The sequence below is a fragment of the Jaculus jaculus genome, chromosome 1 (genome assembly GCF_020740685.1).
Source record: "Jaculus jaculus isolate mJacJac1 chromosome 1, mJacJac1.mat.Y.cur, whole genome shotgun sequence".
Taxonomy (NCBI): domain Eukaryota; kingdom Metazoa; phylum Chordata; class Mammalia; order Rodentia; family Dipodidae; genus Jaculus; species Jaculus jaculus.
The window spans coordinates 222,175,095-222,188,768 of NC_059102.1; the positions used below are offsets into that span (position 1 = coordinate 222,175,095).

At 38.8% G+C, this 13,674-nt stretch overlaps 2 pseudogenes; one reads left to right on the top strand and one right to left on the bottom strand.

Annotated features, from left to right (window-relative positions):
* Positions 1-1,588: 1,588 nt before the first annotated feature.
* On the top strand, positions 1,589-2,142 carry LOC123458325 (annotated as a pseudogene).
* Positions 2,143-7,205: 5,063 nt separating this feature from the next.
* LOC101602531 lies at positions 7,206-8,093 on the bottom strand (annotated as a pseudogene).
* Positions 8,094-13,674: the final 5,581 nt, after the last annotated feature.

Sequence of the window (13,674 nt, forward strand, 5' to 3'; positions counted from 1 at the left end):
GACCAATCATCTCATAGGTCACGGTTTACTATTGGCCCTTACCTCTCCCCCCATCCTAGAATCCCTGCCTTTGTTCTCAACATCAAATAAGCAACTGCTTGTAACAATAAAGCAAGTTCCTGCTTCAACAAGACTCCCGACTCAGTGTAGTTTTTCTCTGGTGACTAGGAGAGGTTCTGAGTCATCTGACATTCACCCTTCTTCCTCAACCCCTTGGGGGGAACCAGCAGGCCTGGTCCTTCCTCAGCACTACATACCTGCTGGCGCCCAATGTGGGGCTCTGGGAACCTGGCCGACTAGTGCCCCATGTGAGGCATTCTCATTGAGGAGGTCAATCATTGTACATGTGCGGGTGAGCGTACCCTCAGAAGTTATGAGGCAGTCTTCATATTTAATGTGCTAAACTTTGCTTCTATAACCTGTACTTGCTTGTCAACATCTCTTCGTTCACTTTCTCTTTCCTTTCACTTTTGGTTCGCCGGCAAGTTGCATCTGCAACTTCTGTATTTCTGAAGGGGTCCCAGCAAGCTGCATCTGCGGCTTTTATATTTCTGAATGGGTTATATGGACACACTGTGTGGTTTTTAACCTTTAGGCTTGTGCCTCTCTCTCTCTCTCTCTCTCTCTTGGGCCTGTGAATGCAGGCCAGCTTTTTCTGCCGTTATGGAACTTCCCCTGGATCTGTAAGTTTCAATAAATATCCCTTCCTCCATAACTGTACCTGGTCTGGAAGTTCATCTCAGTGAACCTGAAGCTGTCTGATACAGAACTTTGTACCAAGGAGTGGACTGAGATAAACCTGACCATGTGGATGTTGATCTTTTGGAACCTTTGTTTTGGAGGAACAGGCATGGACTTGGTGCTTACAACTGAAGGTGTCTTCTGGAGTGGTAAGCCAAATTTTATGGACTATTCTAATGAGAATCTAAAATTGCTAAATGCAAACAGCATTGAACTTTGAGGCTTGGCTCATGAGCTTTCTAAGGGAAAGGAAAGACTATAGAGGACTTTGTTGGAACTGGGATACTGGCATCAGGGCTGGCTGCATCCTGCTGCCCAGGCCCAGAGAGTTTAACTAAGGTTAAATTTATAATGGACTGATGTGCATATGTAGAAAAGAATTTTTAGGTTAAACATAAATGCCATGACTAAAGTTAGAGATTTTTCAACTGTTTACAGACTCTTAAGGATACTCTAAAAGTTTTATATAGGGACATAGTCTTAATCTAAATTCATCTTACATTAGACACAGGTGATGCCTATGCTAGGTGGGTCACAAAGTCATAAGTACAGATGTAGTTGGAGGTTTAACCAGGTTAAACATAGACAAGAGTCTATCACCTTGTGTTTTGCAAATGGGTAAATTTACTATGTGAAAACAAACAACTTCAAAATAGGATAAAAAATGTCAGGATGGAGCAGCAGCTGCGCCTGTGCTGTGTGAAGGTCTCCTTGGTGGGTGGGTGTGGTTGGGACAGCTGCCACTGGTCACCTCTGAGTCAAGATGAGTCCGGTTCGTGTCCATGCATGGAGTTCTCTCTCATCTCACTCGGCTGCAGGAAATCAGGCTGAAGTGACTGAGTCCGCAATGAAGAGAGAAAAGGAGCAGTTCTGTAAACTCTTCATTGGTGGCTTAAGCTTTGAAACCACTGAAGAAAGTTTGAGAAACTACTACAAGCAATGGGGAAAGCTCACAGACTGTGTGGTAATGAGGGATCCTGCAAGCAAAAGGTCAAGAGGATTTGGTTTTGTAACATTTTCATCCATGGCTGAGGTAGATGCTGCCATGGCTGCAAGGCTACATTCAATTGATGGGAGAGTAGTTGAGCCAAAACGCGTGGTAGCCAGAGAGGAGTCTGGAAAACCTGGAGCTATGTGACTGTGAAGAAGCTATTTGTTGGCAGAATTAAAGAAGACATTGAGGAGCATCACCATAGAGATTACTTTGAAGAATATGGGAAAATTGGTACTATTGAAATAGTTACTGATAGGCATTCTGGAAAGAAAAGAGGCTTTGGCTTTGTTACCTTTGATGACCATGATCATGTGGATGAAATTGTATTGCAAAAATATCACACCATTAATGGTCATAACGCAGAAGTAAGAAAAGCAGTGTCAAGACAAGAAATGCAGGAAGAGGAAGGGAGAGTGGCAGTGAGTAATGGAGGAGCAGACCACGAGGTAGAAGAACATGTGGAACAGCAAGAGAACCAGAGCAGCTGCGGCTCCCTCCCCTCCCACAGCGCCTGAGCCCAGCTCCAGCTAGCAGAGCAGCGGTCCCAGGACCGGCCACGCCAACTTGGGCTGACAGTGGGACCCAAGCAAGAGCAGAGTTCAGCAGCAACATCAGTGGCTCCAGCACCAGTAACAGCGGCCCCAGCAGCAGCAGACCCAGGAGCGGCAGCAGCGGCAGACCCAGCAGCAACAGCTTCAGTGGCGGCAGCAGCAGTGGACCCAGCAGCAGCAGCTTCAGTAGCAGCAGTGGCTCCAGAAGTGGCAGCTACAGCAGCAGCAGCAGCAGAGGCAGCAGCAGCAGTGGGCCCAGCAGCAGCTTCAGCTCCTGACAGACCCAGCAGAGGCAGATTTCGCAGCAGCAGTTCCAGCACCGGGGGAGCTGATCTGCAGGGCCACAGTTGCCAGGCTCTGTTTGCCCCACAGGAAAAGCCAGTGCCCAGCTCTAGATATCAGAACAGTAGCCCGATGACCCAGGCAGCAACTTGACTGAGACCAAAATCATCCAAGGTAAATGGGATTGCACCAGGGAAGGGTCTCACTTGGTCGCAAGCTGACTTGGATCCCTCAACAGACCAGAAATCTTAACCTCTATGTTGATAGAGGATCTGGTTGTTATAATAACTACTCTGGCAAACATACCTGGAGCTGTTTTTGATTGAATGGGTACAGTGTTTAGTTAACTTTTAGAATCTACCTGTATTTTACTCCACTCAGCCTACTTGAATACACCCATAGCAGGGAAACTCAACCTGGAGGAGCACCTTTGTAGATACTCTGAGAGCCTTAAGAGCCACACCTAACACCTTAAGCTCCTACCCTGAAAATATATAACATCAAATCAGTTGATACAGCTAAGATTACCCAGATAGTTAGAAAATCCAAGCATTAACTTAATCCAAGATGCAAAAATATATACATAACACAAGAAACACTGAAAAGCAAGACGATATAAATCCACCTAAAAGTATTAATGCATCAGAAATGCCCGTCCAGTGAGAACGAGTGAGAGGAAATTCCTGAGAAAGATTTCAATAGAATGATTGTAACTATGTTCAAAGAAGTCAGAGAACAAATCCAAGGAGTCAAAGAGGAAATCAAAGGAATTAAAGAAGATGCTGGACACCAATTTCATGAAATAAAGAAGGCAATACAAGACATAAATAAGGAAATAGAAACAATAAAGAAAAACCAGTGACAATTACTAGCAATGAAGAACACAGTTAATGAAATAAAAAACTCTGTAGAAAATCTCACCAGTAGAATGGATGAAGGAGAGTACAGAATATCTTAACTAGAAGACCAGGTGGCAGATCTAATACAGTGCAACAAAGAGAAAGACAAACTTATAGAAAAGTATGAGTGGGAATTTCAAGATATTTGGGACACTACGAAAAGATCAAATATAAGAATTCAGGGCATAATAGAAGGAGAAGAATTCCACTCCAAAGGCATAGTAGGCATCTTCAACAAAATCATAGAAGAAAATTTCCCCCAAATAGGGAAAGAAGTGCCAATGTAGATACTTGTCTTACCACTCCAGAAGCAATCTTCAGTTGCAAACACCAAGTCCATGCCCATTACTCCAAAACAAAGGTTCCAGAAGACCAACATCCACATGGCCTGGTTCATCTCATCCCACTCTTGGTACCAATTTCTGTAGCAGACAGCTTTGGGTTCACTGAGATGAACTTCCAGACCAGGCACAGTTATGGAGGAAGGGATTTATTGAAGCTTAAAGATCCAGGGGAAGTTCCATAATGGCAGAAGAATCTGGCCTGCCTTCACAGATCAAAACAGAGAGAAAGTGAAGCACAAACAAAAAATCAAAAGCCACACAGCACAGCACACTTTAGGAACTCCAGCTAGGCACACTTTCCATATATTTACATTGGAATCTTAAGCCCACCACCACACCTTAAAATCTGCCCAGTGACACCACATCCAGCCAGGTGGCTGCAGATGCAACCTACAAACTAATAAAACACTGAATATATTGGGAGCCATCTATTCAAACTACCACATTGCAGCACTGGACCCCCTAAGCATTATGAGTGTGGGGATGCTCCCTCCTAATCCTTAGATTTCCTTTGCCCTTTCTACACCTGGAAGACATTCCTGGTGGTGAGAATGGCCACTCTAAATAGCCCCTGTTCTCCAAGATGGATTCTAAATTATCTGTTCCAAAAGACACTCCATTGGCATATCTCAAGGCTGATTTAAAGAAGCTCTGGTTTCAGCTAAGCCATCTCTCCAGCCCCCATTGGTCTTGATGACTTTCTCTGACATGGCAATTGGACCGAGATTCCCTCTCCTGCAGCTGTTCCTCCTAAAACTATCTCACACACACAGTTCTGTCAGCTAGCCATGACTTGCCAGGGTCTCTCCCTCATACCAAATTTGAACCATCCCAGTAAATCAAATACAAACCTTGCTTTTGTAAAGAAACTCCTGTTTTTACAGGGCTTCTTTAGCTTCTACATATAGATATCTAATTTTTCTCTATTTGCTAAAAGTTAAAATCACTATACAGCTTCTGGAGTTTTTTCCTTTCTTTTCACTTTTTCCCTTCTTTTCATTACAAGCCACCAAGGAAATACTGATAAAAAGAGGTGGGACAATCACAGTACACAAAAACTTAACCCTTAAGTGACTAGAAAAGCCAGTGCCTGACACACAGCTAGATAAAATAAAGACAAATACCAAGGGAAATCCTGTAACCCAAGCCCTCTTACATATGGCTATTGGTCACAAAAGAAAAACTTGTCAACTTTAAATTCAAACCACTGGCTGTTGCCCTGTTAAGACTGAGTCCTCATCAATTTAAAACATAACTAAAATCTTAAAGGGATGTCTCTCAATGTTTCATGTTGTCATGTCTAATGTTGGCAATCATGTCATGTCATGTGTTCTATGTTTCATGTCTGTCTTTATGTATGACAAAATTCATAATCATTAATTGTTCCAATGCTTATGGTCATTAAATGTTCTGATGCTCATATATTTTAAGATGATATTACAATGTGCTCCCTCCAGACATAAAATGGTCTGTATATCCATGACCTCATAGTGCCTGACACTACCTGCACAAGACCATAAGAGGAAGAAAAGGTCATGACATCAAAATAAAGGACAGACTGATTGAGATGGGGAGGGGATATGATGGAGAATGGAATTTCAAAGGGGAAAGGGGGAGGGTATTACCATGGGATACTTTTTATAATCATGGAAAGCATTAATAAAAATTGAGAAAAAAATAATAAAGGAATAAGACAAAAATAAATAAATAAATGACATGTAGATAATAGCAATAGCCACAACTTCCCACAGAATATTGTATAACCATCTTCTTAGTAACTACAGAATCAGTTGAGAACATTTGAGAGAACTTATATCCTAATGCATGACCCATATACCTCAACAAGGAGGGGCCAGGGGGAGGGGGTAGGACATGGACGAGCCTAATAATGGTACCAACTTGACTGTATTCACTGAGTACAAAACTATTTAATATAAAAAATAAATTAATAATAAAAAATAAATAAAGATAAAAAGAAAAAAGATTATATTAAGTTATTAAAACCACATTTACAGTATATTTAAAATAATTAATCTCTATTTTTGACAACATGCTTGTCCATGCTTATTACAACAAGACATGTTTGTATACCAAATTCTAATCCTACTTCTGCAGAGAGATGTGTTTTTAGATCAGAAAAGACTTTATAAGGTAAAAGATTCCTCTAAGGTATGTTATTAAAAGAATATAAAAATGATATAAGAAGGTTGTGGGACTTAAACTGAAAAGGTTTAAATTGCCCATAGTAAAATGAGTTAACTTAAAGGTTTTTGTTCTCCATATTTTTTCCCACCTTAATTGTTCATATAACTCAGACTTTACTCTCTATAATAAGTTGATACATTTATTTATATTGCCATGTTTCAAATAGAAGTTAAAAATTGAGCTATACCTATATTTCTTACTGTTAAACTCTGACTACTAAAAAAACTGAATGTTTAACAAAATCAAGATTTATTTTTAATGAGTTTTTGTTTATTTAAACTTTATTTAAATGTAACATAAAAATAAAAATATGAAATTAATATAACTGACCTTCTGGATATTCAAAAAAGGGGGAAGCCCAGGGTCTGCTGACCAAGGGAAATCCAGATAGTCTATTTATAATCAACCACAGAGACAAAAACCATAAAAGCAGAAGGTAGAGACTAAAATGTTGTTAAATTTCTGATTAAAAAATATTTACAGATCAAACAGAAAGGATAATGTAAGTATATTATTATTATTTTTTAATTTCACAGGTCAAAATTCAGTTTTATTAAATATTCTGCTCTTTAACAATGTTTACGAAATGTCTGATTCTTATTTTTTAAATAGAAACAGTACTACTTTATTAAAATAATGGGTTTAGTTCACATGTAATAGTTTTGTTTCTCCACCATTTCATGTCTGACCACTACTACTATGTCCTATCATAACATTCCATACATACTTAAAACCAAGCAAAGTGTGGAGTCCAGCTTTAAAAACTAAACAGGCATTTTAGATAACACATTCTTGGCAATGGAACTTGGACAACATTTATCAAACATGGTAGAGAAAGTTCTCACTTTGCATTATAAAAAAGACAGCCAGATATCAACTGTTATAGAAATGAAGACAGAAAATTTCAAGGAACTGTTTAAACTACTTTCTTTCTTTTTTTTTTTTTGTTCATTTTTATTTATTTATTTGAGAGTGACACAGAAAGAAAGAGGCAGATAGATAAAGAGAGAGAGAGAGAGAATGGGCGCGCCAGGGCTTCCATCCACTGCAAATGAACTCCAGACGCGTGCGCCCCCTTGTGCATCTGGCTAATGTGGGTCCTGGAGAACTGAGCCTCGAACTGGGATCCTTCGGCTTCACAGGCCATCGCTTAACCGCTAAGCCATCTCTCCAGCCCTAAACTACTTTCTTAAAGAGATTTCCTCTACTGCCAGAGATCTTGAACAGCCTCCTGGTCAGTCATCCGGAAGCAATTCTTCACATAATTGACGAACTTGGCTTCCACTTTGGGAAGAGAACCAACCCTTTTCTATACTTGCTTGCATTTTTGCTTTAATGTCTTCAACAGAACTAGGTCTTTTTGGTGTTTTAGGAGTTTTTTTCCTCGTTTTTTGAAGGCTTGTTGACCTTTTGATCTTGGTGTTGAGGGTTTTGAGTCTTTTCCATTTGGGTTTGATTTTTGTGCATTTTTGGCTGGAATATCTCATATAGATTTCTTCACTGGAGCTTTTTCTTCAGCTTCATCATCATCATCATCTTCATCATCATCCTCATCCTTGTCTTCATCAGCAGCAAGTTTTACTTTTTTCTGTGGAACTTTGTTACCACCTCCAGGTGCAGATTGCTTTCCAGACATACTTAAGAGTTTTACATCCTCCTCCTCTTCATCTTCTGATTCTGCATCTTCCTCCACAACTACTAAGTGCTGTCCACTAATATGCACAGGCCCTGAACCACACTTCAACCTTAAGACCACAGGTGGTGTAATTTCAAAGCCCCCAAGAGAAACTGTTGGTTGTACAGATATTTTCAAAGTTGTCAGTGTTACTTTAATAGGACTGCCTTCATAATTCATTGCCTCTGCCCCAATGATGTGATGATCTTTTGCCCCAACCCCTAAACTGACCTGTGAACAAAACAAAAAACCATTCTTAATGATAACTGGTACTCATTTTCATCATTATCCACCTTAAAGTGATAATCTTTGTCAACCTTTAGTTCACAACCGAAAAGTTAGTTCTGAGGCCTCAGTGGGCTCATGTCCATGTCCATCGAATCTTCCATGGGGGGTGGCACGCACTTGTGGGGGAGATGAGGAGAGGGACGGAGACTACTAACTATGGCGCCTCACACTAGAGCCATAGGACGGAATCACACCAGGGCTGATTGTCTATTTTTTAAAATATTTTATTTTATTTATTTATTTTGGAGAGAGAGATATACAGAAATAGGAAGGTAGACAGAGAGAAAGGGCACGCCAGGGCTTCCAGCCACTGCAAACAAACTCCAAATGCGTGCACCCCCTTGTACATCTGGCTAACGTGGGTCTTGGGGAATGGAACCGGGTCCTTAGGCTTCACAGGCAAGCATTTAACTGCTAAACCATCTCTCCAGCCCAGATTGTCTATTTTTTTATTTTGATTTTTATTAGGTATGTACAGCTTAGTACATAATCCATTGCTCAGTACAGCAAGTGTGAGCAACACTATTATTATACATCATTGAAAAACCATTACATGCTTAATTGATTTGTTTTAAAATCAGGAATAATTTTCACTTTAGGTGTACAATTACATGTACATCTTTTTGCTAACTTTAAAACATAATGTTTAGGAAGAAAATATTTAGTGAGAAGACATTCTGATTTATCTATCAATGCTATTTTTAAACCCTTATTGACCTTTGTGTATTCACATGAAAGAAGAGCCCAGAATGGTCCAAACTCAAGTAAGGACAATGAACTCTAGGCTTTGGTGAAATGCTGTGTGTATTTCAACATACACATAGACTGTAGGCAAAACCAGCTCTAGAGATAGCTTACTTAATTTTACAATTGAGAAAGTAACATTAAAAGAGCTTACAGAAGCAGATAATATGTCTTTAAAAATAGTTGTCCTTTTTTTAAAATTTTGCCTTTTATGGTCAGTACAGGTTACATGATGATTAAATATCTGTTTTTGTCTATAAAAATAAAATATCCATAATTCTAAATCCCTTGTTTTTCAAATACAGCCACCATTTATGTGTTGACATGGTAAGATACTGGATTAAAATTAGTGGCTCATATCACATACACAATATGATGTAATAAATCCAGTGTTAAGTAAGGAATTAGAATACAGTAGCAGACACATATAAAAGGTAGAATTATTGATCACAGTTTTGTAGAACAGATGCAGTAGACTATAACTACCCTGCTGTATTAGTTATGATACTTGTAAGCTAGCTTCTTGTGAAGTTAATAGAAGAGGAAAAATAAGTGCTCTTCATAGGCCCTTGATATGCAAGAACTACAGGGACTTCTCTTAGACAAGCATTTTCGTGGCCACTTGCTGATCGTCTATCTATTTATCTCATTTTTTTCAAAGTCTATGAATAGGGATCTAGAAGCTAATTTTCTCCCAAGGGCCTAAGAAGGAGAGCAATGTCTGTACCATTCTAAGTATGAATTTTGTAAATTAAGTCAGTATTTCTGTGGGAATTGTTATTGCTTAATTAGAATTCTAGCAATATGAGTTCTATACCCAAATTTGATTGTTGGTTGTTTCTAACTCACAGTACATTTATAACATTACTAATGGGTATAACTTAAAATTTTCTTTTATTCATGATGAAATTATCAATACTTGAGTAAGATTGTACTACAAACTGACAAACTAGCATTTCAGAGAATTTTTATATATTTATGGCATATTTACATATTAGGTGATTATAATTTGGGACTGTTTCTAATCCTTCAATATCAGTAAAGTGATCAGAGGTAGTTTTAGGAAAGTTATCAAAAACTGTAGTAAATATCTATGCCCAATGCTAAATCTTACAATAGGTTCACATTTCATCTAACCTAGCTGAATACTAACAAGATAATTCAGTAAAACAAATAAAAAGATTTTCAAAAATTATCATTTTGACTATAGCCAAATACACTTTTGTTCAGTTAACTGGAAATTACTCTTATAATTTATGTTAGGATTGGGATGTTAAGATGAGCCCTCAGATTTTAAATCTTATTTATAGTTCCATTTAGTGAACTTTATTTTGGATCATGTATTTTCAAATTTCTCTCAATTCTTTCTTTTTCTTTTTCTCAATATTTATTAACATTTTCCATGATTATAAAAAATATCCCATGGTAATACCCTTCCCTCCGCCCCCCCCCCCGCACTTTCCCCTTTGAAATTCTATTCTCCATCATATCCCCTCCCCATCTCAATCAGTCTCTCTTTTATTTTGATGTCATGATCTTTTCCTCCTCTTATGATGGTCTTGTGTAGGTCGTATCAGACACTATGAGGTCATGGATATCCAGGCCATTTTATGTCTGGAGGGAGCACGTTCTAAGGAAATCTACCCTTCCTTTGGCTCTTACATTCTTTCCGCCATCTCTTCTGCATTAGACCCTGAGCCTTAGAAGGTGTGATTGAGATATTACTCAGTACTCCAGTCACTTCTTTCCAGCACTGTGATACCTTCTGAGTCATCCGAAAGTCATGCCATCTGAAAAGAGAAGATTCTCTTCCCAAAGTGAGAGTAGCATTAATATTAGGGTATAAATATTAAGAGAAACGCTTACAGGCAGTTTGATAAGCATAGTATATACATTTTTCCACACATCAGCAGACATTATAAACGCCTAGGGCTCATGACTACCCCTGTTTTAAGTTTTCAGTATCAGGGATATATTCCCCCCCCCCCACATGGAGCAGGCCTCCAGTCCAATTGGAGGGCAGTTGGTTTCCACCATAACAGACATTCCACTATTGCACCTGTTGGCTCTTTTGGGCTGGCTGGCCAATTATAAGGCTTTCAGTGTCCACTGTTGAGTATCTTCACTGGTGGTATCTCTTTCTCCCATTGAACAATATGTAGAATGGCTTCTTCCAGCTTTCTGTCAGCTGGTCTACATGGAGGAGTTTATCAGCTCAGTTCCAGCAGGATTTCTCAGTGGCCTTGTAGCCTAAATATGTGGTGTCTTCAGCAATAGGGTCTTACCGTCGATTCCTGGTGGGCAACCAAGGGTCTTGGCAATGGACTATAATGTTTTGGGGGCATCAGGGACCTCCCTGGCCAAGAAATCACTGGAGGTATCCCATCCGTGGCACTGAAAATTTTCTAACAATGATCTATGGCTCCTGAGTGTTCCATTGTCCGAAACTGGAGGATTCCATATGATTTATTTGCATCCTCTTAGATTTTGATTAGCCCTCCCTCCACCTTTCCTTTACTCAATCTCTTCCCCGACCTCACTTTGGGCCTTTTCACCCCTGTTAATCTATTCTTCTACTTACATATATACAGTATCAATCTATTAAGTACCCTCCTCCCTTCTTTTCTCTTCCCTTTATATCTCCTTTTTAACTTACTGGTCTCTGCTACTGAGTTTTTCCTTTCTCACACAAAAGCCCAATCATCTGTAGCTAGGATCCACATATGAGAGAGAACATGCAGCGCTTGGCTTTCTGGGCCTGGGTTACCTCACTTAGTATAATCCTTTCCAGATCCATCAATTTTCCTGCAAATTTCATAACTTCATTTTTCTTTACTACTGAGTAGAACTCCATTGTATAAATGTGCCACATCTTCATTATGCACTCATCAGTTGAGGGAAATATAGGCTGGTTCCATTTCCCATCTATTATGATTTGAGTGGTAATAAACATGGTTGAGCATGTACTTTTAAGGAAGTGGGATGAGTCCTTAGGATATATGTGTAGGAGTGCTATAGCTGGGTCATATGGCAGATCAATTTTTAGCTATCTTAGGAACCTCCACACTGATTTCCACAATGGCTGGACCAGATTGCATTCCCACCAATAGTGTAGAAGGGTTCCTCTTTTTCCACATCCCCACCAGCATTTATAATCATTTGTTTTCATGATGGTAGCCAATCTGACAGGAGTGAGATGGAATCTCAATGTAGTTTTAATCTGCATTTCATTGATGACTAGGGATGTAGAACCTTTTTTTAGATGCTTATATGCCAACCGTATTTCTTCTTTTGAGAACTCTCTATTTAGCTCATAGCCCATTTTTTAATTGGCTTGTTTGATTTCTGATTATTTAACTTTTTGAGTTCTTTTTATGTCTTAGATTTAATCCTCTATCAGAGATGTAGCTGGCAAAGAATTTTTCCCATTCTGTAGGTTGCCTCTTTGCTTTATTCACAGTGTCCTTTGCTGCACAAAATCTTTGCAATTTCATGAGGTCCCAGTGGTTAATCTGTGGTTTTATTGCCTGAGAAATTGGGGTTACATTCACAAATTCTTTGCCAAGACCAATATGTTGAAGGGTTTCCCCTACTTTTTCCTCTAACAATTTCAGAGTTTCAGGTCTGTAGTTAAGGTCTTTAATCCATTTGGACTTAATTCTTGTGCATGGAGAGAGAGAAGAATCTATTTTCATCCTTCTACAAATACATATCCAGTTTTCCCAACACCATTTGCTGAAGAGGCTGTCCTTCCTCCAATGAGTATTTTTGGCATTTTATCGGATATCAGGTGGCTATACCTACCTGGACTTATATCTGGGTCCTCTATTCTGTTCCATTGATCTACATATCTGCTTTTGTGCCAGTACCATGCTGTTTTTGTTACTATGGCTCTGTAGTCTATGTTAAAATCAGGTATGGTGACACCTCCCACCTTATTTTTGTTGCTCAGTATTATTTTAGATATTCGAGGACTTTTGTGATTCCAAATGAATTTTTGGATTGTTTTTTCTATTTCCATGAAGAATGCCTTTGAAATTTTGATGGGGATTGCAATAATTGTGTAGATTGCTTTTGGTAAGATTGCCATTTTCACAATATTGATTCTTCCGATCAAGGAACAAAGGATGTTTTTCCATTTCCTAGTGTTTTGCAATTTCTCGCTTCAGTGTTTTATAGTTTTCATTGTAGAGATCCTTTACTTCCTTGGTTAGGTTTTTTCCAAGGTACTTTATTTTCTTTGATGCAGTTGTGAATGGCAATGATTCTCTGATTTCATCCTCTGTGTGTTTGTTGTTAGCACATAGGAATGCTACTGATTTCTGTGTATTTATTTTGTAGCCTGCTACATGGCTGTAGGTGTTTATCAGCTCTAACAGTTTGCTGGTAGAATCTTTAGGGTCCTTTATATTTAGAATCATGTCATCTGCAAGTAATGATAACTTGATTTCTTCCTTTCCAATTTGTATCCTTTTTATGCCTTATTGCTATGGCTAAGACTTCCAAAACTATATTAAATAAAAGTGGGGACAGTGGATGCCTTTGTCTTGTTCCTGATTTTAGTGGAAAAGCTTCTAGTTTTCCCCCACTTAATAATATGTTGGCTGTAGGCTTGTCATAAGTAGCCTTTATTATATTGAGATATGTTCCTTCTATTCTAAGTCTTGATAGGACTTTTCTCATGAAGGGATGTTGGATTTTGTCAAATGCTTTCTCTGCATTTAATGTGATGATCATATGATTTTTGTCTTTCAGTCCATTTACATAATGTATTACATTTATCCATTTGCATATGTTAAACCATCCCTGCATCTCTAGGATAAAGCCCACTGGGTCAGGGTGAATGAACTTTCTGATATATTCTTGTATTCTGTTTACTAATATTTTGTGGAGAATTTTTGCATCTATGTTCATGAGGGAGATTGGTCTGTAATTTTCTTTCTTTCTTTCT